This window comes from Mirounga angustirostris, unplaced genomic scaffold (genome assembly GCF_029215605.1).
Source record: "Mirounga angustirostris isolate CCGP_5_RB_7025 unplaced genomic scaffold, mMirAng1.0.hap1 SCAF_8, whole genome shotgun sequence".
In the NCBI taxonomy this organism is placed as follows: Eukaryota; Metazoa; Chordata; class Mammalia; order Carnivora; family Phocidae; genus Mirounga; species Mirounga angustirostris.
The window spans coordinates 57,359,676-57,386,377 of record NW_026991716.1 but is presented as its reverse complement, the minus strand read 5'-3'; the positions used below and the strand labels follow the sequence as shown (position 1 = coordinate 57,386,377).

General features: G+C 34.6%; 1 pseudogene; it reads left to right on the top strand.

Moving 5' to 3' along the window:
* Nucleotides 1–394: 394 nt before the first annotated feature.
* Nucleotides 395–2,234, top strand: LOC123836431 (golgin subfamily A member 7-like; annotated as a pseudogene).
* The last annotated feature ends 24,468 nt before the right edge of the window (nucleotides 2,235–26,702 follow it).

The following is a 26,702-nucleotide window of genomic DNA, read 5'->3' as shown; positions in this document are numbered from 1 at the left end:
ATTCTTTGTAAAACTTTAATCTGCAAGAAGTGTGGAGAGAAATGGAGACAAAAAAGACTGCAGATGAGATATATATCATTGTCATTTAAAACAGGTTGTGGGGCATCTGGGTGGCTCAGTTGGTTAAGCATCTGCCTTTGGCTCAGGTCATGATCTCAGGGTTGTGGGACTGAGTCCTGTATTGGGCTCCCTGCCCAGCAGGAAGTCTGCTTCTCCCTCTCCCTCTACCTCTGCCCCCTGTTCATGCTCTCTCTCTTGCTCCTTCTATCTCAAATAAATAAACAAAATCTTTAAAAAAAAAGAAAAGAAAAGAATAGAAATAAAACACAGGTTGTAACTAGGATGTTTGCAATGAACATGGTGGGAAAGAAGAAATAGAAAAAAAATAGACATCATGAAGGAGGTATCAACATATTTGCTTAATCACTTAAAACAGTAACAGTTATACATCAGGTCATCTTTTGCCAATGTGATTTACAGGTTAAGCGTGAGTAAATGATATTTGTCATATTTATTTCTGCAGTAATTTGAGCTACCCTTAAGAGTTTATCATCTTAAATTATTTGTAATAAGTTCCGAGCTTGTATGTTCTAGCTGACAATGTTTGCTATAATACTTCCAAATCAATTTTTAGAGTAATTTTTCTTGTTTTTAGAAGGAGCACTAAACTAGAATACCTCATTATTGGTGGCTTTTGAATACTGTGTCAGGTTTAGCATACCCTAATGGTTTCTAATCAATGTAAAGTATTAGTCAAACAAAATATTGCTATTATAAAGAAATCTACATAAACTTCTCTTTCAAGTTTAGCATTTGGAAACAATATATGCTTACTTTCTTTTTTTTTTTTTTTAAGATTTTATTTATTTATTTGACAGAGAGAGACACAGTGAGAGAAGGAACATAAGCAGGGGGAGTGGGAGAGGGAGAAGCAGGCTTCCCGTGGAGTAGGGAGCCCAAAGTGGGGCTCGATCCCAGGACCCTGGGATCATGACCTGAGCTGAAGGCAGATGCTTAATGACTGAACCACCCAGGCGCCCCATATGCTTACTTTCTTTGACAACTGTGTGCCTTTGGGCCTGTCATCTGAATTTTCATAGGCTTAGTTTTTTCCCCTGGAAAATGGAAATAGCAATAAATTACTTCCTAGGACTGTTGTGTTCATTGTATAAGAGAATCTATTTAAAGTATTCAACTCATCATCCTGGCACATAACAAAAGCTTATGAATTACATGCATGGCTCTGGGCGCCTGGGTGGCTCGGTCTGTTAAGCAACTGCCTTCGGCTTCTGTCATGATCCCAGGGTCTTGGGATCGAGCCCCGCATCCGGCTCCCTGCTCTTTGGGAAGCCTGCTTCTCCCTCTGCCTCCTGTTCCCCCTGCTTCTGCTCTGTCTCTCTGTCAAATAAATAAATAAAATCATTAAAAAGAAATTCACATACATGGCTCATTACTAGTGATAATTTCTATATATTCCATAACAACATTTCAAAAAATGTTTTTACACAGAATATTGACATAAATCACAGAATGTGATTTAAAAAAAATTCCATAGTCAAATACTTTTGGCTTGAATAAAATAAGACAGAATTAAAAAAAAAAATGAGGATTTCTAGAATCACTAATAGGCTTATGGCATCAAGGTCTTCATGGAGGGCTGAGCGACTGCAGCTGGAGGGCAGAGGAGGTGGTGTGCCCGTCCTGTCCTCGCCCAGAGGTCGCATCAGGCGCCGGTGTCCAGGAAGGTGTTCATTCAGCCAAGACTACAGCAGTGGCACCCCGTGCCGGGTCCAGAGCAAGTCCTTGGCGGAGCTGGGGAACCGGATTGATAGGCAGCAGTTTGAAGAAACAGTTCGAACTCTAAATAACCTTTACGCAGAAGCAGAGAAACTTGGGGGCCAATCCTATCTCAAAGGCTGTTTGGCTTGTTTAAGAGCACATGCCATCTTCTTATATGTGGAAACTCATTATGAGAAGGTTCTGAAGAAAGTGTCCAAATGCATTCAAGAGCAGAATGAGAAGATATATGCTCCCCAAGGCCTCCTCCTGACAGATCCCACTGAAAGAGGACTGTTGAGATTGAAATCACCATTTATGAAGACAGAGGCATGAGCAGTGGAAGATAAACCATAGAATTAAAGATCCCACCTCCAGCTGGGACCCTCATCTATCCACTGGCCCATCACAGAGTGTCCCCTACCAACTTTCCAGAGCATCATTCCTTTGTATCTGCGGCCAAATCTATGGTGCCATTTACTCCAGGACTGACTTTCTAAAATTCCACACCTGGAGTGTCCTCTAGTCGCTCAGCATCCACTTTGTGTCGCCAAATTGTGTGGGGCTCTGTAATCTTTTGAGTAGTTTCTGAGAAAACACAATGAAGCATTTCCCTTCTTTTATTCAAAGCCATTAATAAAATAGGCCGTTGGTTAGCCCAACATAAAGTTTCTTTCTTATTTGCCACCAGTCCCAGTGGTTCTCTCCATTCCTTGGGCCAGCTTCACAAGTGGCTCTCAACTTCAAGTCATACCTTAACCAGTGTTCAGTCTTATTTCCCCCAAGTTCATAAAATACTTTTCTCCGGGATTTTGATGAAAGATAGGCTGTGTCTGTGGTTTTGCTAATGCATCTCCCAGATTTCAAAGAACTACCAGTTTTGCCATGACTAAAATCTTAAATGTTTCTGCTGTTCAGTTTCTCAAACTGGAACTCATTGGAAAAATAATGTATAATGTTATTTGTCTTATGATAGCAATTATTCCTAATTAAGGCAGTATTTAATGCAATTTCAAGGTATTTTTCTTTGGAGAGTTTTGTTATTTTTGCATTACCTTAAATGTTGGGAAGATGCAGTGTGTGTTGCATGCTCCTTACAAAAATAAGTAAGCATAGTAAAGTGGATCCTAAACCATCAAACACATAAATGTCCCTGCTGAGTCCCTGAATGTGTAATAAGCAAGTATAATAAATATTATAGTTTTTTTATAAATATAACTTATGAGAAAAAATGTTGATAGGAATAATACTGTAGATTGCTAATTTTTAACTGTCCCTACTGGCAAACCTTATGAATCATAGACTTTCTTCACATACAGTATTCAGTGCACAGAAATCTTCTGATTGGTTCAAGTACAATAAGTTCAGTGATTTACAACTAAAACTTTTAAGTCTGAGTCAGTGTTCCTAGTTATTTTGGCTGTATGTTCTTAGTATCAGGGTTTCTTATGCCCTTTTTCATCTCTGGGGTTTGAGAGCACTGTTTTTGTGAGAAAGTTCAGAAATATATTAGGAAGGAATGAAACAGTTAAAAGTTTTACTTTCAGAGATACTGTAGGTGCTAATACTGGATTTAATCTTTCAGATTTAGTTTCTTTTATGGACCTATTAGTTATTCAGTAAATCCCATCGGTCTGTGTAATATTTTAATTGGATAAATTCCTTTGTTACTTTAGAGCCTGTAATAATGTATCTGTCTGCCTTCTAAGCCTGTTGCAATAACTTTGCTGAAATAATAACACATTAGTAAAACTTTTCTTAAACAACAACAACAAATAATCATCATGGAGGGATTTTTATTTGCAGTATTTCCTAAGTTTATCTGACTACTTAGCATTGGTGGAGGAGAAGGAGGGTATATGGAGGGACTTGCATTCCATGGTTTCATATTTCAAAAGATGCTGCTTCATAGTCACTGCCCTTACCTTTCAGTCCTAGTATACATATACTTCCAAGTACAGGTTTAATTAAATGTGACTTCAACTCATAATGCCTAATCGACTACCATTTAATTCATCATATGGATTTAAGCCACATTAAGTTAATTTTATAAATACCATTTTTAGACATTTTGGTCTATTTACATAAAAATTGACATCATGGGGCGCCTGGGTGGTTCAGTCGTTAAGCGTCTGCCTTCAGCTCGGGTCATGATCCCAGGGTCCTGGGATCGAGCCCCACATCAGGCTCTCTGCTCAGCGGGAAGCCTGCTTCTTCCTCTCCTACTCCCCCTGCTTCTGTTCTCTCTCTCCTGTCTCTCTAATAAATAAATAAATAAATAATCTTAAAAAAAAATAATTTGACATCATTATTTCTCTCTTGATAAATTTAGTTCACAGATTATTTTCATCATTTTTAAAATGTAAGTATTATTTTAAGACAGTTGAAATAGAGACTATATAATATTCTATTAATACATAGAAAATTCTGATTCCCAATTAGAATTATATATTGAAAATTTTTATAAGGAAAAACATTAAAATGATGTGATTGTTCATTTTAAGAGCCATATTTATTTACTAAATGCCTTCCTTGATCATATGAATAGAACCTTTAACTTTTCAGCCTTACTTCAAACCTCAAAAACTATTTTTTATAGGAGCACTGAGAGAACTGCAATGAAATCACACCGTTAAAACCAAGACCCAATAATAAATTCTGAAGTGCTTAATTTGTCAAATAAAAGCAGCCATTCAACTTATAAAAACATAACTAAACAAAGATGAATTAACTTAGTTGTGAAGAAGTTTCTTGGGGGCAGGAAAGTGATTATGATGTTAAGTCAGCATTTCAAATATAAATGATCTATGGGAACCTTCCATAAAACAATAAAATATAAGCCATCCTCAAGAAAAATGTGCAATTTTTAAAATGCTAATAAAGAGCCTTGTACTTCATCCAAAAATTGTTCCCTAGGGTGAGTTTTTTGTTTTTTCTTTTTTTTTCAGTGCCAGTTTGGTGCTTGAAAAAAGAAGATAAATAAAAGTAAAAACTAACTGGTTTTGATCACATATTCTCCATGTGTCCTTGACATTTTAGCTAATCTCTAAAATTTTTAGTTTCTGATTTTTAAATCCAGGAGGACTAATAGCATGTATCCCAGAGGGTGTTTAGTAGGTTTATATGAGATAATCTAGGAAAATGCCTGTAAAAAATCCTCCTATTATGTTTCTCAAAAATGTTCTCTGGGGAAAGATTGGGCATATACATTTCAGTTTCAAATTACTTTTAATTGTTTATACCTTTGACTTAAAAATTGTGTTTATGAAGAGAGATCAGTTTTTTTAAAAGGAATTGAATAACTATTTATGTTAGTGAAGATTAAACTTAGATTTTTTGTTTTTTGGCCAGGTACCATATTTTGTTTGAAATTAGGAAGTTGTAAACCAAAAAGAAAGTTTTATTTATTTTAACTGTGAAATTTTTAGAAGACTATATTCAAGTATCTTTACTGAGCTAATTTTTTTTCATGTATAGATTTGTCTTTGAACTGTTTAACTGTTATAGAGTGAAGAGAGTTTAGCATTCATGTCAAAGAGAGTACTTGATTAAGTTGAAGCTAGAAAGATTAGTTTTAAAAATGATCATTCTCATCTTTTATTTTCCATTTTTGGTTGAATGTATTCCATACCTATACGCTCATTCATGTTTATTATAATTTTTTAATTTAAAAAATAATATAAGCAATGTCACTAAGTGAAACAAAAAAAAATATTTTAATAAAAATTAATTGTAGGGGCACCTGGGTGGCTCAGTTGGTTAAGCATCTGCCTTTGGCTCAGGTTATGATCCCAGGGTCCTGGGATCAAGCCCACCCCCCACCACCCCCCCATGCTCATGCTTTCCTTCTCTCTCTCTCAAATAAATAAATAAAGTCTTTGGAAAAAAATAAAATAAATAAATAAAAATAACTGTAAATAGTTTTTTTTTTTTTAAGATTTTATTTATTTATTTGTCAGAGAGAGAGAGAGCACAAGCAAGGGGAGCAGCAGGCTCCCCACTGAGCAAGGAGCCCGATGCAGGACTTGATCCCAGGACCCTAGGATCATGACCTGAGCCAAAGGCAGACGCTTAACCAAATGAGCCACCCAGACGTCCCTAACTGTAAATGTTTAAATAAGTATATACAGTATCAATAATTGATATTTTTCAAAAGAGAAAACTATGTGAATTTTCCATACTAATAATACCATGTTTATGCTGATGGCATATTTATTTATTTATTTTTTTAATTTTATTTATTTATTTGCGAGGGAGAATGAGATAGAGAGAGCATGAGAGGGGCGAGGGTCAGAGGGAGAAGCAGACTCCCTGCTGAGCAGGGAGTCCGATGTGGGACTCGATCCCGGGACTCCAGGATCATGACCTGAGCCGAAGGCAGTCGCTTAACCAACTGAGCCACCCAGGCGCCCCTGATGGCATATTTATTTAAAGTGAATTTAGTTAGCGAACACTTTAATTTTGAATTGTGTAATACCTTTCTATTTCAGTTAGCCAGCAAGTTGATCATGAAGGAACCTAGTAATTGTTTTTGTTTTTGTTTATTCCAATACAAAGGATTATTCTGAAAGCCCATTTTTTAAAAAGTCGGTATTTTTAAGTATTTGAAATTTTCTATAAAAAGACAAGAGTATATTTTAATATGTTGACAGATTGCATCATCAATTTTTTACTTGTGTTCTTCCTTTTTTTTAGGTAACTTGAGGCAACTATAATTTTAATGCAATTTTTTCCTAAAATGTTGGTATTTTAATAATTGCTTTTTTCAAATTGTACTCCAAATGCTTGCTACTATAGCCATTCACACCTGTGTCATTTAGTGGAGGGAGACCGATGTCATGCATATTAGGCTTTTATATGTATGTCCAAAATTCAAAAGATCATCTAGGTCTTTAGATTGCTATTTAGTGAAGCAGGCACATTTTCCTTATCAGAAACAAGCATGTTTTTATTTTTTTTATTTATTTTATTTATTTTTATTTTTATTTTTATTTTTTTAAAGATTTTATTTATTTATTTGACAGAGAGAGACACAGCGAGAGAGGGAACATGAGCAGGGGGAGTGGGAGAGGGAGAAGCAGGCTCCCCGCCAAGCAGGGAGCCCGATGCGGGACTCGATCCCAGGACCTGGAATCATGACCTGAGCCGAAGGCAGACGCTTAATGACTGAGCCACCCAGGCGCCCAACAAGCATGTTTTTATAACCACGTTTCTTTGAAGCCACAAAATATCACAGGGAGAAACAACTTACATAATTTAGTTATAATGTCACATCTCTTTTATTCAATCACAATATAATGTGATTCAAAACTTATTTTCAATATCAGATCCACAGTTTACTTTAGTACTTAGCTATGTTTGAGAACTGAAGATGTTTACTAATTTACTAATAATAGGCTGAAAGTGTTAAAAGTTTTCATTGCCTATTGCTTTTTAAATCTGTATTTTTAAATTCTTCAGCATAATCTTATTTATACTGAATCTCTGACTCAGAAGCAAAAACAAATAAAAGGTCAATATCGCCATTTGCCCTTAAGCAATGGCCAGTCCCTCAATAAGCAATGGATAAATAAAACAAGGGTACCCAGAATACTGTCGTTCAGATGAGATCTTTGTGGATGTGAAGAAATGTATAGAAATACAAAATTTAATTCATTGAAATTCTTGTGCCTTAAAAAATCTGTCTTTGAGGCCGTCATCATGAACAGTCTGGTTCCAATTCTTTGCACATTTGAAAATCTCTTAGAAATTAAGATCTGAACCCTCAGAGAAGCCTACATGTTCAGTACTCCTGAGGCTCCTTTAAAAAAAAAACAGTTTGGGAGTGCCTGGAAGTGCACAAGACTCCTGATCTCTGGGTTGTGAGTTCGAGCCCCACACTGGGTGTAGAGATTCCCTAAGTAAGTAAAACTTAAAAAAAAAAAAAAAAGTCAATTCATATTTCTATACTGTGTGTGTATGAAAGAGAGAAAAAGAGAGAGGGGGGAAGGGAGAGGAGAGTCTATTCTCTCTTCTTGTAACTACTCTTCTTTTTCCCCAGTACTCTTTCTCTGTTTAAGAAACTCGTACTTAGGGCGCCTGGGTGGCTCAGTTGGTTAAGCGTCTGCCTTCGGCTCAGGTCATGATCCTGGAGTCCCTGGATCGAGTCCCGCATCGGGCTCCCTGCTCGGCAGGGAGCCTGCTTCTCCCTCTGACCCTCCCCCCTCTCATGTGCTCTCTCTGTCTCAAATAAATAAATAAAATCTTTAAAAAAAAAAAAAGAAAGAAACTCGTACTTATCTTTCACAGCTCATTTCTAACATTACTTCCTTCTGGAGCTCCTTTCTCACCTTCTTCATGGATATTTAGTTTCCTGCCATAGTCTCCTTTGCATGTTGTTGGAACAACTGTTATCACTTAGCACACTGAATAGTAATGATGTTTTATGGGCCTATTTTCCACTCATGCTCCTGAAATGTGCTTGCACTGGAAATATGGATTACGGTTTGCACTTTACTTTCATATGCATGCCATTTAGTATAGGGCCCAATGCACAATTCGTACTCAAACTATATTTGCTGCAGAAGAAAGCAAGTATTCATAGATTCTGTGATGCTAAGTTTATACTAGTTTTATTTTAAGTGGAATCCTTCAAAGGGAATGTTTTCCAACCGGTTTGATGATATTCCTCACATTTTTGTTTTGTTTTGTTTTATTGAAGACCTGCAGAAAAGGTCAACTGCAATGAAAATTGGGTCTTGTTCCCAACAGCATCAGAAATCAAATTCTTCACTTTCTGACAGTAAATGGGGCCAAGAAGAATTCTTAATGAGTATGTTAACTAATATACAACTCAAAGGAGAAAAGGAAGTATAAATATGCCAAATATTTATATATCATAATTTTTAACAAAATAGTAGACAATGGATGTAATCAGATTAATTCATAAATATGAATACTTTGGAGGAATAAATGCTATGTAGTGTTAATTAAATGGTAATGAATATTTAAAAAATGCCTTGTGTTTGTGAGTATATACTACTTTTCTTCTCAAGGTCCTTTACACTCAGCCACTTGTATGACCTTTCATCCAAAATACTAACATGAAGCATCAGACTTGATCATTGTCAATGCTCCATTATCCTCTGTAATCTCATAGAGCAATATATCATTCATCACATTCCTAAAGAATTCCCACCTGGAGGGGCGCCTAGGTGGCTCAGTCGGTTAAGCATCTTAGGGTCCTGGGATTGAGCCCCAGATCAGGCTCCCTGCTCAGTGAGGAGTCTGCTTCTCCTTCTGCTGCCGCTCCCCCAACTCATGCTCACACACTCTCTCTCTCATAAATAAATAAAATCTTAACACACACACACAAAAAAAAGAATTCCCACCTGGATATTGTCAGGGAGCAAGAATTCCTGTCACCTTCACGTCCTTCTAGCCAGACTAAGAATCAGATTGACATGAGACAGATTAACAGGAGAAAATCAAGTTTAATTGCATATGCACGGGGAACCCACACAGACATTCCAAAGACAGTCAAGCAAAATGAGGTACATATGTCATCCTGAACTAAGGAAAGGGGGTGTTGGTCTGGGACTTCAAAGGAAGGAATGCAATCCTCAGGAAGAATGGAAACATTTGCAAACAAATGTTTGTTGGGTCACTCAGAAACAATGGGACAAAGACAGGAGTTCGATCAAACAGGCCTTGTTAGATTCCTCCCTGTCTACCATACATAGTTTATATCACAGTGTAGGTATCTATGGTGATAGCTCTCTTCCTGGAGCAATCCGCTATCTAAATTATTTTTAGGCAGTTGACAGGGAGGCAAAGAGCTTTTCCCAAATCTGCTAGGTTTTGATTACCTGTTAACTCAAAAGAATCGTGCCAGAGTCTTGGAGAAGCCTGCCATTTACCACCATCCCCCATATTAATTCTTAAGATGGATGGAGAATAGAAGAATCTGATAACAGCTGTACACTTTGGGATCAGCTTTAAATTGGGGGTTTTTTAAATTTGTTTCTTTCTTTTATTTGGTGTTGCTCTACTGCTGGATAAATAACATTTGTGTTTCTTCTAATACATGAAAGTTCTCAGTCAAGTCAGTCACCTCTGTGACTCTAATCGAAAGAAATTAGATTTCTGTAATTGATGTATACAAAAGTTCCCTCAATTTCCCCCCCATTCACCCCCTGAAAAGTGAATGGCCTCAAATCCCTTTTTTTTCCCCTCAAAATTTGAAACTGCCCCAAATTTTATGGATGTGCTAACAGATTTATAATCATAATTCTACAACATGTGTAATATCTTCTGTCAGCAATAACACAGCAGATAAAATCACAGTTCTTTTTAATTTTACTAGCTGCTTGTTTCTTGGTCCAGTGCTTCCTCAAGTTTGTATCATCAGCAAAGTAAATGTATTTACAATTGATACATTCTAATATTAATTAAATTATAGAGAGCAGATCATTTAGCTTAGGAAGCATGAACATTATTTAGTGTTTCTTTAGCCCAATGTAATGTCTTATGGATTCAGTTTAATATTTATTTTATTGGATAATTTCATTCACTCCAAGAGACTTACTAGTGATAGTGCAATGTGGAATTTTAATTTAATTTAATTTTGTTGAATTAATCTCTATTATCAATCTGATGACACTTTATATACAGTATTTAATAATCCAATATTATTATGAGATATATAGTATATCACTATTAATGTGATAGTGATTTATTTTTCATCTGTATTATGCTTCGAGATTTTGGAACAATTTTTACTCTAGAGCTTTCATGGGATTTATTTTAGTAAGTGAGTTAGTGAACAATATTTATCAAGGGCCCATCCTAGAGAGCACTGTACTGAGTGAAAAAACAGTGCTCAATAACATAGAGGTTCCAGAAATGAGTCAATAGAATCAGGTAAGAATAGGAAAAAAAAAAAAAAAAAAAATCAAGGAATAGTTTACTTTGTTTGTTGAGTTTACAACCTGTGGAACAATGGGAAATACTTTAAGGATAAATGAAAATTATTTTCTCCATTTATAAAAAGCTACTAAATTATCTTCATCTTCCCTGTTTTTAAAAGAGCGTTTCTTTGGAGATAGTATGAATCTCAGTTTTTATTCTAATTTTTGGAATAGAAATAAATCTCTCTAGGGGTTTGTCTCCAATTTTTACAATGAAGAGACATATCCAAGGGATATCTAGATAATCTAGAGGTTATCTCAAATAACCTTAGGTTTGTAAAAACGTATATTTGGAATTAACTCGGGGGTCTCACAGATTTACAGTTTATTGTCACAAGAGGGAGCCCCTTTTGTTTGTCAAAAATAAGGAAATTACTGTTCTTTCTCCGGCTTTTCTGTACAAAATGTGTGACGTTTTGCCCTAACTTTGTTGTCACTTTTATGCTAATTTATAGGCATGAAAATCTGTTAATACTAACCCAGTAATAAATTATGTTTTTTCAGCCTTTCATATTGGGCTAGAAGGGTCTTCTGTTAGCAGTACTATTTTATTTATGTAGCATACACACTCACACATGCATGCACACGTACATTCATAGGAGGACATAAAGAGAGATTCGGAACAAATTTTAATCTAAATATTATGAAACTGCATGTGTATTTGTTAAAGTAACACGGATTCAGTGTACATTGATTTAAATCTGCAGTTCCCAAATAGTGTGCCCTGAGATGAGGAAAGTTAAAGAATTCCCAAAGCCAAATTATTTGGGGGAAACCACCTGTTTGCTTCCTTCTCTTTTAATTTTTATGATCTGTTTTAGAATATTATGCTTTTGCAATAAAAAATACCTGTTCATTTTTATATTTATGATTATATGTACCTACTGACAATTTTTGAACATATCACTAATGTACATCTACACATAACTTCCTTTGGAATACTTTTTGTGAAAAGTTGATCTTGCTATATTAAATGAAGGAAGACAGGTGACTACAGGGAAACTTTGGAGAGTTTGAATATTGAAAAGGTATGATGATAGTAAATAGATGTGATAGGGAATTGCAGACAGACATAAAACTCATTCCATGGTTGGGAGGGTACAACTAAAAATATGTGAGGCCAGGGGTGCCTGGGTGGCTCAGTTGGTTGAGCATCCAACTCTTGACTTTGGCTCAGGTTATGATCTCAGGGTGGTGAGATCAGGCTCCATGTGGACTCCGTGTTGAGCACGCTTATCCCAAGCCTGCTTAGGATTCTCACTCTCTCCCTCTGCCCCTCCCCCATCCCTCGCCCCAACTCATGCATACCTCCTCTCCTTCTTTCTTTCTCTCTAAAAAAAAAAAAAAAAAGTAGGAGCCTATATATACAGTGGATATTATATTTATAATATCATATCATATTATATTATATCATATTATATTGTATATTATAACAAAGAAACTCATCTGCAAGAAAATCAAAATAACCAGTGAGGAAAAAAAGAATAGGAAGACGAAAATTCAAAGGGGAAAAGGGGGGGGAATCGGAGGGGGAGAGGGACCATGAGAGACTATGGACTCTGAAAAACAAACTGAGGGTTCTAGAGGGGAGGGGGTGGGAGGATGGGTTAGCCTGGTGATGGGTTTTAAAAAGGGCACACTCTGCATGGAGCACTGGGTGTTATATGCAAACAATGAATCATGGAACACTACATCAAAAACTAATGATGTAATGTATGGTGATTAACATAACAAAAATTAATTAAAAAAAACATATTTATGAAAACAACTCAACAGCCCAGTAATAAAAGATTATTCGAATCAAGGATGACTTCCACCAAAAATAATAAATAGCTATACAGATAAAAAAAAAAGTAATCAGAGTAAGTTGTAAATTGATGAATGTAAAAGAAAAAGTAATAAAGGGGAATTTCAAATTTATCAGCACTGTTAGTGAAAATGTCACCAGACAAAAAGAGAAATTCTGTAATTTTAGATAATAGTCATATATAATACATGTTATTAACAAGTCTATGTTAGGATGGTATTATTTTTTCAATTATAGTCTAATTGAATATAATAATTGAGCAAAAGTGGACTATGGACTCATGCATTTAATCTACAAGGAAGTAAAACATTTATTAAGAGACCTCATTTTTTAATTGTAGTAAGAACACTTAATTGGAGTATTGCACCCTTAGCAATTTTTTAAGTGAAAAATATAGTACATTCATTATACTGAACAATAGAGGCACGATGTTGTATAGCATGTCTTTAGATCTTAGTTATCTTATAAATCTGAAACTTTATACCCACTGAACAGTGACCTGTAATTCCCCCCGCCCCACAACCGTTACTCTACTTTCTGTTTGTATGGGTTTGACTACCTTAAAAACCTCATATAAATAAAATCATGAAGTATTTGTCCTGCGACTGTCTTATTTTACCCTGTCTTAGCGTTATGTCCTCAAGTTTCATTCATGTTTTCACATGCAGCAGGATTTTCTTCATTTTTTAAAGCAGAAATTTTTTTCATTATATGTATATGCTACATTTTTAATTCATCTATCAGTGAATATTTCTGTATCTTAGCCATTGCACATAACACTGCAATGAACATGAGAATGTAGATACCTCTTTGAGATTCTAATTTTAGTATTTTGGATATGCACCCCAAAGTGGGATTGCTGAATGCATGCTAGTTCTATTTTAAGCCTTCTTTTTTTTTTTTCTTGAGGAGTACCCATACTGTTTTTGATAGCAGCTGTGTCAATTTTCATTCCTACAAACAATATACAAGGATACAATATACAACAATATATAAGGATTTCAATTTCTCCACATCCTTGCCAACATTGTTTCTTTTTTTTTATATAGTAACCATCCTAATAAGCGCAAGGTAATATGTTTCTTCATGGTTTTGATCTGCATTTCCCTGATGATTAGTGATGTTGAGCATCTTTTCATATATCTATTTACCTGTTAACCATTTGTATGTCTTCTTTGGAAAAATATCTCTTCGATTTCCTTTGCTCATTTACAAGTAGGTTTGTTTGAGACACAGAGATGGCCAACAGGCTCATAGAAAGATGATCAACATCACTAATCAGGGAAATGCAAATCAAAACCATAATGAGATAGGACCTTACACTTATCAGAATGGCCAGAATCAAAAATACAAGATATAATAAGTGTTGGTGAGAATGTGGGAAAAAAAGAACCCTCATGCACTGTTGGTGAGAATGTAAATTGGTACTGTATAAAACAGTATGGAGGTTCCTCAAAAAATTAAAAACAGACATAGCATATGATCAAATTATTCCACTACTGGGTATTTTCCCAAAAGGGGGAAAAAAAACCCCACCAATTCAAAAAGATATATGTATTTCTATGTTTATTGTAGCATTATTTAGAATAGGCAAATGGCAAACTCAAGTGTCCATCAATAGATGAATAAAATAAAGAATATGTGGTATACATACATACATATATATATATATATATATATATATAAAGGAATATTACTCAACGATCCAGAAGGATGAGATCTTGCCATTTCTGACAACATGGAGGACCTAGAGGGTATTATGCTAAGTGAAATAAGTGAAAAAGTCAGAGAAGGACAAATACCATATTATTTCACTTAAATGTGAAATCTAAAAAATAAAACAAATGGGGGGCGCCTGGGTGGCTCAGACGGTTAAGCGTCTGCCTTTGGCTCAGGTCATGATCCCAGGGTCCTGGGATTGAGTCCCGCATCGGGCTCCCTGCTAGGCGGGGAGCCTGCTTCTCTCCCTCTGCCTCTGCCTCTCTCTCTCTCTCTGACTTTCATGAATAAATAAATTTAAAAAAATTAAAAAATAAATAAATAAAACAAATGAATAAACAAACAAAAAGTAGAATCAGATCAATAAATACAGAGAACAAAAAGATAGTTGCCCCATGGAAGAGGTAGTAGGAGATAGGCAAATTGGGTGAAGGAGAGTAGGAGATACAGGCTTCCAGGTATGGATGAATAAAAGTCGTGAAGATAAAAGATACAGCATAGGGGATATAGTTAATGGTATTGTAAGAGCGTTGTATGGTGACAAATGGTAGCTATAATGTGGTGAGCACAGCATAATGTATAGAGTTGTTGAATCACTATGTTGTACACCTGAAACTAAGATAATATTGTGTATCAACTGTAATAAAAAATAATAAAGTACTTTTTAGAACAGAAAAATAGTGTGGTTTATTTATTTTTTGCTATTTTTGTGAGCTCTTTATATATTTTAGATGAAAACTTTATAAGATATATGGTTTGCAATTTTTTCCCATTCTATACATTACAGTTTCACTCAGTTGATTATTTTCTTTGCTGCATAAAAGCTTTTTAGTTTAACATAGTCTTTCTATTTTTGCTTTGGTTATTTGTACTTTTAGTGTCATGTACAAGAGACCATCACCAAGACCTGTGTCAAGAAACTTTCTTATATTTTCTTCTTAGAGTTTTACAATTTATGTCTTTAAGTGTATAATTCATTTTGAATTAATTGTTGTTTATGGTGTAAGATCAAGTTCTGCATGTGGAATAGCATCTGTTAAAGAGACCATCCTTTCCCCATTGTGTGTTTTTGCCCATTTGTTGAAGATCAATTGACTGTTTATACACAGGTTTATTTCTGGGCTCACTATTCTGTTCCACTGGTCTTTACGTCTTTTTTATTTTTTTTTTATTTTTTTGCCCGTATCCTGTTGTTTTGGTTACTGTAGCTGTTTATTATGTTTTGAAATCAGAAAGCATCATGCCTCTTCTTTCTCAAGTTTCTGGAGTCTTGTGGTTTCATATAAATTTTAGGATTGTTTATTTTTTTCATTCTCTGTAAAAAGTGTCATTGGGATTTTAGTAGGGATTACATTGAATTTGTTTATTTCTTTGGGAAGCTAAGATATTTTAACACTATTAAATCTTTCAATCTATGAACATGGGCTGTCTTTCCATTAATCTATGTCCTCTTTAATTTCTGTCATTCACGTGTTGTAGTTTTCAGTGTACAAGTCTTTTGCTTTGGTTAAGTTTAATCATAAGTATGTTATTCTTTTTGATGGCTATTGTAAATGAGATTTTTTTTGTTAATTCTTTTTTCAAAAAGTTTGTAAAGTATATAAAATGCCATTGATTTTTGTATGTTGATTTTATATCCTGCAACTTTACTGAATTTGCTAGGTTTAGAATGAATTTATCTCAACATAATAAAGTCCATATATGAAAAGCCCACAGCTAACATCATACTCAATGATAAAAATCTGATAATCTCTGTTGGCAGGTGATATGATATTATATATAAAGGCTCTAAAGACTACACACAGGTACATACACACAGTTAGAACTGATAAAAGACTTCTTATTCTGAGTACTTTAATTCTTTGCATGCCTTATTTAACACAAATAGGGAGGTAATCAATATGATAACAAACTGGAATCATAAATCCCATTACAAACTAGGAGTATGGATCAATCAGTCCAAGGAACAGACAGGGCATAATTATGAGACTGGCTTCTATAATAAAGATCTCCAATTGTAAAAATCTCTAAGGTTTCTATTATATTCATGGTTGCTTCCAAAACAAATGAAATGGAAAGTAGGTCAATACATGATTTTAGAAAAATTAAATAGAGAGTAGAAAATTGGAGAACATCAATATATTTAATTAAGTCATTTTCACCTTTTATTTTTTTAAAGTGTTTCACTCATTAAAAATAAGTAACATTTAACATGATTGTTTATGACAGATTATTTGCTTCTCAATATTACCCAAGAAATAATTTCCAAATCAAATATATATGTACAAATATCTAAGAACAATTTGCAATTTAAATTGACATTTAATTTGTAGTCAGTAAATTTTGCAAAAGTGCGTTGTATAAAAGTGTAGTTATTTAAAATAATTGAAATTCATATAAACATGTATTACTCTATTAAATATTAATATATATCTTTGTTTCATCATATGTTCTTAACAAATTTTTGTAAGTATGAAATTAAATATTAGTCAAAAATATTTGTTATTTGAATTAATCAAAGTAGGAGTATTACAGCACTTTTAGTGCTTTCAATCAACCAATCAACATCAATAAAGATTGAATGTTTTCACTGTACCTAGGTGGCTCAGTAAGGATAAGCATTGGATTCTTGATTTCAGCTCAGATCAGGACCTCAGGGTTGTGAGATTCCACCCAGTGTGGGGGTCTGGGCTGTGTGTGTGTGTGTGTGTGTGTGTGTGCGCGCGCGCGCGCGCTCACGCGCTATCTCCCTCTCTATAAAAAAAAAATTGAATGTTTTCAATTACATAAAAGGTAAATGCTATTTGATTTAAAAGCTTATTGGTTAGTATTAAAATCCATTTTACAATCTGTTTTTATTTTATTTTATTTATTTTTTTATTTTTTTAAAGATTTTATTTATTTATTTGACAGAGAGAGATAGCAAGAGCAGGAACACAAGCAGGGGGAACGGAAGAGGGAGAAGCAGGCTTCTTGCCGAGCAGGGAACCCGATGTGGGACTCGATCCCAGGATCCTGGGATCATGACCTGAGCTGAAGGCAGACGCTTAACGACTGAGCCACCCAGGCGCCCTACAATCTGTTTTTAAAATAATTGCTCACTAGGGGTGCCTGGGTGGCTCAGTTGGTTGAGCGACTGCCTTCGGCTCAGGTCATGATCCTGGAGTCCCTGGATCGAGTCCTGCATCGGGCTCCCTGCTCGGGGAGGAGCCTGCTTCTCCCTCTGACCCTCCCCCCTCTCATGTGCTCTCTCTCTCTCATTCTCGCTCTCTCAAATAAATAAATAAATCTTTAAAAAATAATAATAATAATTGCTCACTAATGGGTGTCATTATTCATTGGTGAAGAGTGCTTGGAGCAAAGTGTTTTTTTTTTTATGTTCCGTTGGAGCAAAGTTTTAAAATAGGTGAAGTTTTAATTCAGTTTCCATATCTACTCATTTTGTAATTTACTCCTTTGCCCCCTTTTTGTACTCAGCTCACCATATACTCTCATGCTGCTCCTCATGATTCCTGTCAGCAAACCAATTCATTCCACCTTGAGTTGCCATTTATTCTCCTATTCTCAAGATCATTTCTACTTTAGAACCTGCCCCCCTCCAAAAAAAATAAATAAAAATAAAATAAAACCTGCCCAGCAGAAGGGTTTCACAAGATATTTTAGGTGGTGGGAAGGAGAGACATCTAAATGTTAAATTGAAGATACCAATAATAGGCTACTGAAAAAGAATTTTGGAGATAGAACTATCTCAAGATTCCTAGTTCCTTTTAGATTACTGGGTACATGTAGAGTGCCACCAAATCTTCCAGGATATAATAGTCTCCTTTTGGGATCTGAAAAAAAGAATGTAAACTATAGACAAAGCAATTACTTTTTTAAAAAGTGGCCTAATCCTCATGTTGAAGCGTTTAGGAAGTTCCCACCTGCTTGAAATGTCCTTCCACAGTGGATATGCACCATTGACCTTGATTATCTCTTCTGAAATTCTTTGATTCGAATTACTCCTCAGGGCTAAACCATGAATACATACACCCACTTAGTTGTTAACAGCCTCCAAAAACAAACAAATAAACAAAGCCACAATCTGCTTGCTCATAGTATAGGAATTGTGCCAGAACCTTGCTAAATAATTCTGACTAGTGAGGATATGAACACAAATATTCCTCAAACAGCATCTCTTTATTAATGCCCTTAAGAGTTAAATTCACATCTAGAAGATAGCCGTATTGTGGGCTGCTTACTTAGAAATCTAATTTCTTCTTCATATTCCTGTTTCTACATACAAGTCATAGTAATGGTCAAAAGCAATTAATGTAAAACTGTACTGCAGAGACATTCATTAAATACTTGAATAACTTGTGCTTTTTTTTCTTTTTTTTTTAAGAGAGAGGTCAGAATGATTAAAAGAACAAGTAGAAATTCATTGACTGAGCTAATATCATTATTTTTAGGATAAAAGTTTAAAGTGCTATATCAGAAAGTGGTCATTTGAGTCCGATACTAACTGCAGAAGACATTCCCTGCAGAGTTCTGGCAGAATGCCTAGTATTTCAGAAGACATTTAGCTTTCACTCAAACTTTGGAAGAAAAAAATGTAATTGTTCTTTATTTTCTCAAATATGCTTCGTAATTATGGTTATTATCTTAAGAATGATTTACTCTTACCACAGAACACATTTTTGTAGCAAATTGATTGATCTGAATAGATGTTCTTTCAATCTTAATTCAACATGGCTTATTCATTGCTTGTGGAGTATTTGAATAATCAATTGAGGAGAATATTTAGATATTATGTGTAAAGTCTAGCTTAGAATCATAGCATATTAAAAACAGAAGAAATAAGGATTTAAGCATTTCAATTCTATAATTACACCGTATTATTTAATACTGGAAAGGTAATAAAAATTAATGGCAATCTACCAAAATACACATAAATGAAACTCTCAATCTAAGTTCTGCGTAATAATACTAAAATGCTCAGATGCTAAAAGCATCTTATTCACAATCCCACAGTCATGAATTGGACTCTCTCCTTAAAGTGTAGATAATGAAGGATAGTCAGAAGAAAGGCAGGCAGGGATAAGGGATTTCATAAGAGGAAACTACCCTTAAAAGGATTTTACACCACCCTGAAAGGAGCCCGCCACCCTTTCTCACGTGAACAAGTACCTGATAGGCAGATGAGCGCGTGGACAAAAACCTGACTGGGTGACAGGCTCTTGGAGGGTTAATCAGATTAAAGCAGCCCACCAACAAGCCTATAAAAACCCCTAGACTTAGAAATTCCAGTGGAAACCCTCTTGGGTCCCTTACTCCTTTGGGGAGCTTTGTACTGTTGCTCAATAAATTTTACTTTGCTGCCTACCACTCTTTGTCTCCTCTACCTCTCCACTCTTGGAAGCCGTGTGACCAAGAACTGTAGGCACTAAAGGAAAAGAAATCCTGCACCATAGAGCGCCTGGGTGGCTCAGTCGGTTAAGCGGCTGCCTTCAGCTCAGGTCATGATCCCAGCGTCCTGGGATCAAGTCCAGCAATGGGCTCCCTGCGCTGCGGGGAGCCTGCTTCTCCCTCTCCCTCTGCCTGCTTCTCTGCCTACTTGTGTACTCTATTTTTCTGTCAAATAAATAAATAAAATCTTAAAAAAAAAATCCTGCAACACAGATCTAAGAAAGACTATATAAAGTATTATCCATATTGTTGTCTTCAAATTAATTATACCCTGAAAATGGAGGTTACATTTACACATGTTGAAGAAATTTGAAGAGAGGCTACAAAATTATAGCATTTTTGGGGGACAAGTTTTAAAGATTGAAGTTACATGTGAATTCAGGATTGCTGTTGTTTTATAAAAATATCAGAATGCAAGTGTTGGAGGTATATCATTGATTTTATTTTCTCTTTTTTCTTAGAAGAGTTTTTTTAATTAAAAAAAAAGTAGTAGATGCAATGCTTTGCTACTACACAGCCAGTCACACACACGTATTCATACACACTCATATGCATGCATAACTTCTTCAAAATGTTAGTTTTCTTTTCTTTATAAAATGATTAGTAAGCCGTTTTTAACACTAATTTCAGTGTAAGGTTAAAATAACATATATTGACTTTATATTCTTAAGCATATCACCTGGAGAAAGTTGATCACATTTGAAGGAATAATAATACTGTACATATGTCTAGCAGCAGTCATACAAACAAATAAGGTTAGAGATGAACATGATGCATCGTAAAGTTAGGTTTGCAATGAGAAAAATGTGTGCCTCCCTCTGATTTCCCCATAAATTGTCCTCAATTTGGAACTACAAAAGTCACTCCTGCAACATTTCTCCAAAGTGGAAATTCCAGAGTCCCAGCAAATGAGAAAACAAAAACAAAAACAAAAACAAAATATATATATATATATTTAATATATTATATATTTATATATTTAATATATTATTATGCTATAATTTATATATAAAGAAAATATATATAAATATATATTTAATATATTATATATTTGTATATTTTATACACACACACACACAGCCTGGCTTTTACCAGGACCCTGTTAGAGTCCATATGACAAAATCAAGTCCATGTAACTAAATCAAACCATGAACTGGTTGCAGAGCAGGGAGTCTTCTCGACAGCTCCCCTTGTTTAAAAGACATAATTCCAAAATATTTATATTGCTTATTAGTGTCCCAAAGTTTGTTACAAGTTTGTAAGTGAGAAATCAATCATGGGAAGACTTTTACTTTTGGGTATTTGAGAATTTCTGTGAATTTCAACCAATAATCATTTGATAGCATTTTTTCTCATGTTGTGGTTTACCTTATTCTCTGATTTCCACTCTGCTATGGTGCTACAGAAGTCTAGCATGAAGGATGTCCCTGTCCTTGCCTAAGTTAAACTTTGGTATATTTCAAAATGTAGACTTTTCCTAGGGTAGAGTGAGTCAGAACCTGGTGTCTTACTATTGCTAGGACTGGCAGCTTGAGGTGAGCATTTTTTCATTAAAGCAATCAGAAATAGGTCAAAATGGGTCTTCCATTTTACCTCAAAATAAATCTAGAGACACCACATACACACACATACACACACACACACTTAAGAATATTCACCTCCTTTACCTCTAGGTGACCCATACTTATCATCAGTCTCAAGTCATTAAGAAAAGTAAAGTGAATATACTATTTGTGACTTTAAATCCTCTTCACCAGTGTCCTTGATGTTCATTCTAATGAAATAACTCAAATTTTATATATATGTAATAATGTGTGCATATATATATTATATATCTACACTACATACCTAATTATATATATATATATATATATATATATATATATATATATATATATGTATATACTTAGTCTATTTTCATTTATGATTCACTAGGTTTGATGATGAATGTGTGGGAGAAACAGTCAGGGAAGCACAAATCAAATGATTAATCTTACCTCTTGTATCTTTATGCCAGTTAGGGGCAATCCTGTCTGCCGTGTTTGTAAAGGAAGGTAATTGGTTTAGATTTTATTTAGTCTCCAATTCAAAAACCTCTTTCACCTTCTAGTAATGCTAAAATGATATTTTTCTTTCTTTTGATTGTGTTCTTTCCAACTAGAGCAGAGTTAAATCCCACATCCTCTTAAGAACTATTTCTCCCCGAATTATATTACCCCTTTAATGATTGGATCTTCTGCTAGTCTATATGGAAATGTTAACCTCAAAATAGGACATTTTGAAATGGCTGCATCACAGAAAGTGACCTTGCAATGTAGATATTATTTTAAGTTATTTATGCACATGTTCTGGGCAACTACTTAGCCCACTTTGTGTTAAAGTAAAATATATTAATGTTAATGGTGGCACAAAGTCTCAATTTAATCCATTTTGCGACGGATTGTCATTGTTAGAGTATGTTAACTCCATAAAAGATACAAAAAGTCAGTATTACAGAAAAGTATCGAAAAAACTGGAAAGGGGCACTAGATATAACAGTCCAACCACCTCATTTTTTTTTTTTTTTCTGGTAGATACTAAATTTCAAAAAAAAAAAAATGAGAGAAGAACTATTAAATATTTATCGATAATCCATCTGTCTCAAATGGTTTAAGAGCACATCTGGTTGAATTTTAAATTTAACAAAATTACTCTTCAATATATCTTCAACATTATGAGTTTCCAGAATAGGAACATATGCAAAGATGTCAAGTTCTCAAGTTACAGAAATTTAACTTCCTCACAAAAATTATTAAAATGATTACTATTACAATTACAAACATATATAGATCTATTAATGAAGGAATAGAATGAAACTTCATATTGAATTTTTGTTTGTTTCTAAGTTTTAGTTTGCTTAATCATTCTCTTTATTTTTCTAATTCAAACCTACCCCCCTTTTATAATCAGTATAGGCAAACTCACACAGATTGAAATCATGTTATTGAAGAAACATTTTTATTTGCTCTTAAAAAGTAAGCAAGTTGGGATGTATTCATTTTACATTGAAGCATTTTTCAATTTATCAACATATTTTCAACTGCATTACAAGGCAGGGGATGAAGAATAACTTTGCAGAAATAAAGAACATCCAGTATGGTAATTATATTACTCAATGACAGAGAAATTGAGGAGCAGTGGAAAATGTATCATACTAGGAAGGTTGGTAATTGCTAGGGTATACTGATTTCTGTATATTTATTTGCTCAGATGCACCGAGTAAAATATGATCTAGTTGTCAAAAGGAAGGGTCTACCTTTTAAAGTGCTTTAAGTCAACATAACGCATTTTATACATTCAGCCCTCACTTATTTTTCTCCCATTGTAATGAGCTTCAAATTGGCATATTCACCGGGCATACTCCAGAAAAGAGGAAAAGATATTTTATTAACTTTATCAACTGAAATGATTTTTGTTCCTCCATCTCCTATCTGATATACTATAAATCTCACATATTTAGACATCTTTTTTCTTTACCTCATTATGATTCTTTTGAAGTTCGATGCAGTTTCAATGTCCAAGAAAACTCATTAAATATATTTAGTTTGTTTATCATGCATTTTTGAGTAATTCATGATAATATTGCAGAAATGGAAAAAAAAAAAAGTCCTAAGATTGATATAGGATCTTAAGTGAACCCAGGTAACCATAAAACCTTGAAGCAATATACCCATATACAAAAGAATGATTTTTTTGTGTGGTATTCTTAAAGAACCAGATTTGATTTTATAGATTTTTCTCTATTATTTTGTGTTTTTTAGTTTCTTGTCTTCTCTGACATTTATTATTTCATTTCTTCTCCTTGCCATTGGTTTTCTTTCTTTCCTTTCCTTTTCTTTTTTTTTTTTTTTTAATGTAAGTTGAAGTCCAAGAATTCTCTTCTTTCAAGATTATTTGGAGTCTTTTAAGCTCCTATACCAACATGTTCATTTGTGTGTGTGTGTGTGTATGAGAGAGAGAGAGAGAGAGAGAAATCCAGAATTATATAACTTTGCTGGTGAACTCTACCAAATACTTCATGAAGAAATAGTATAAATTCAGTGTAATTTCTTCTAAACAAATTGAAAAAAGAGGGTTTACTTCCTAATACACTGTATGAAGCTACCATTATTCTGATGCCAAAGCTAGACAAAGTCATTATAAGGAAAGAAAACCATAGACCAATGTCTTTCATGAAAAAGATGTAAATATTCTAAGCAAAAATTAAGCTATCAAATCTAAAATTGTGTAAAAAGGATAATTCATCATGACCAAGTGGGCTTTATATTAAGAATGAAAGGGTGGTTTACACAGAAACAGACACAAAATGAGGAGACAGAAGAATATGTCCCAAATGAAAGAACAAGACAAAATCACAGCAAGAGACCTAAGTGAAACAGAAATAAGTAATATGCCTGATAGAGAATTTAAAGTAGTGATCATAAGATACCACTGGACTTGAGAAGAGTGGAGGACATCAGGGAGACCTTTAACACAGAGATAAAAAAAGAATGAATCAGAGATAAAGAACACAATAAATGAAATTAAAAATTCACTGGATGAAATGAATAGTAGACTGGACTACTTTTTTAATAGACAACATGATCATCTATAACAGAAAAGATGATAGAATATACTAAAATGTTATTAGAACTCATCAGTTTGTTTATCAAAGTTGCTGGATATAAGATTGATATACCAGAAAATAAAGCACCTGAATGTTTTTCAACTTGCAATAAAATTGAATTAATAAAGTATTTCCATTTTAAGATCATATCCAAAATGTAAAATACTTAGGGATGTTGGGGTTAATGTAGAGCATGAACTCTCAGTCATAATACCTGGCTTGCTAAAATGAATCACGGAGGCCACTGAGGGCAGGGAGGGTTTTGGAGAGGGCGTGGGCCTTTGGAATGCTGAGGTCTGCGTGACCACTCTGCCCTTGGAATGCCTTGGGGAGTTACCTTCCCTGAAGCTTACTTAGCCCAAACAGCTGCCCTGGGATCTAAGAGAGGTATGCATTGTCCCTTAGGCTATGTTTAGTAGAACACCCAGATTAGCATATCGTATCTTTCCCGTAAACAGATCCTCCTAGTTCCAGTAAGACCCCTTGTCACACATCTGTGCTTGAAAAACAGTGATAAGGATCTGTGATTGGGGCGCCTGGGTGGCTCAGTCGTTAAGCGTCTGCCTTCGGCTCAGGTCATGATCCCAGGGTCCTGGGATCGAGCCCCATGTTGGGCTCTCTGCTCAGCGGGAAGCCTGCTTCTCCCTCTCCCAGTCCCCCTGCTTGTGTTCCCTCTCGCTGTCTTCTGTCAAATAAATAAATAAAATATTTAAAAAAAAAAGGATTTGTGATTATCTTGAAGGACCAGTAAAAGTGGGAACAAAGAAGGGCAAAGGGTCTTCTTGTCTGAGCGTTGACCCTCTTGCCTTCTCTCTTTCACAGCAAAGTTTGGAGTAATCTTTCCTCTATCGGTACAGGGATTGCTGGCCATTCCCGGCCTAGGGATAAATCAAAACTAAGATATATAAGACCTTTACATTGAATAGGGCAAAATATTACTGAGAGAAGTTACAGGAGAATTAAATAAACTGAGAGACAAACCATGTTCAAAGTTTGGAAGATTCAATATAGTTAAGACATCAATTTTCCTAAAATAATCTAAAGATTCAGTGCATCCTAAATCAAAATCCACATGGGTGTTTTTGGTAGAAGTTGACAACCTGATTAAACTCATATGAATATACAAAGAATCTGGAATGGACAAAATAACTTTGAAGGAGAGCAAAGTTCAAAGAATAACACCATCTGGGGCACCTGGATGGCTCATTTGGTTAAGTGTCTGCCTTCGGCTCGGGTCATGACCCCAGGGTCCTGGAATCGAGTCCCACATTGGGCTCCCTGCTCAGTAGGGAGCCTGCTTCTGCCTCTACCCTTCCCCCTGCTCATGCTCTCTCTCTTTCTCTGTCTAATAAATAAAATAAAATCTTAAAAAAAAAAAGAAAGAATAACACCATCTAATTTCAAGACTTATAAAGCTACAGTTCCCTAAAAAGTGTGGTATTCTTATCGAAATAAATGTGTACATCAATGGGGCAGAATAGAGATTCCAAAAATAGACCCACTCATAATTGGACAATGGATTTTTAATGAAGGTGTAGAAAGACCAGTAGTAAAGTCTAGCCTTTTCAGCAAATGATGCTAGAACAATTGGATATTGAAATGCAAAACAAAAGCAAAAACAACAAACAAACTTGGACTCTATTTTCCCATTATGTGTAGAAATTATTTTAGAATTAACCTGAATCCTAAATTTCAGAGCTAAAGCTATAAAACTTCTAGAAAAAGTCATAAGAAAAAATGTTCATGACCTGAATTAGGAGGCTATATTTTAGACATACCAATAAAAGCATGATTCATAAAAGAAAAGCATGATAAAAGTCACTGTTAAAAGAATGACAATATAAAAGAATGTGAGAAAAATTTATGGATCATATAGCTGATAGTTTTATCCTGAATATTTGTTTCAAAACTCAATAAAATAAAACAACCAAATAAAAATGGGCAAAAGATTTTAAGAGTTATCTCACCAAACGTCACATACAGATACAAATTAGCAAAAGAAAATATGCTCTATGGCACTATTTATTAGAGAAATGCAAATGAAAAACACAATGAAATAATACAAACATGTATTAGAAAGCCAGACAGTGAAGAGACTGATAATGCCCTCTGTTGACAATAATGTGGAGTTACTGGAACTCTAATATAGTGTTGGTGGGAATGTAAAATAGTACAACTATAATTTGTGAAAGAGAAAATAAGACATATGTCCATACAGAAGCTTGTATATAAATGTTAACAGCAACTTTATTTATAACAATTCCAAAATTGGAAACAAACCAATGTCTATCAACAGGGAAACTGATAAACTGCCGTATGTCCATGTAATAGACTACATGTAATTGAATAGAATAGCAAT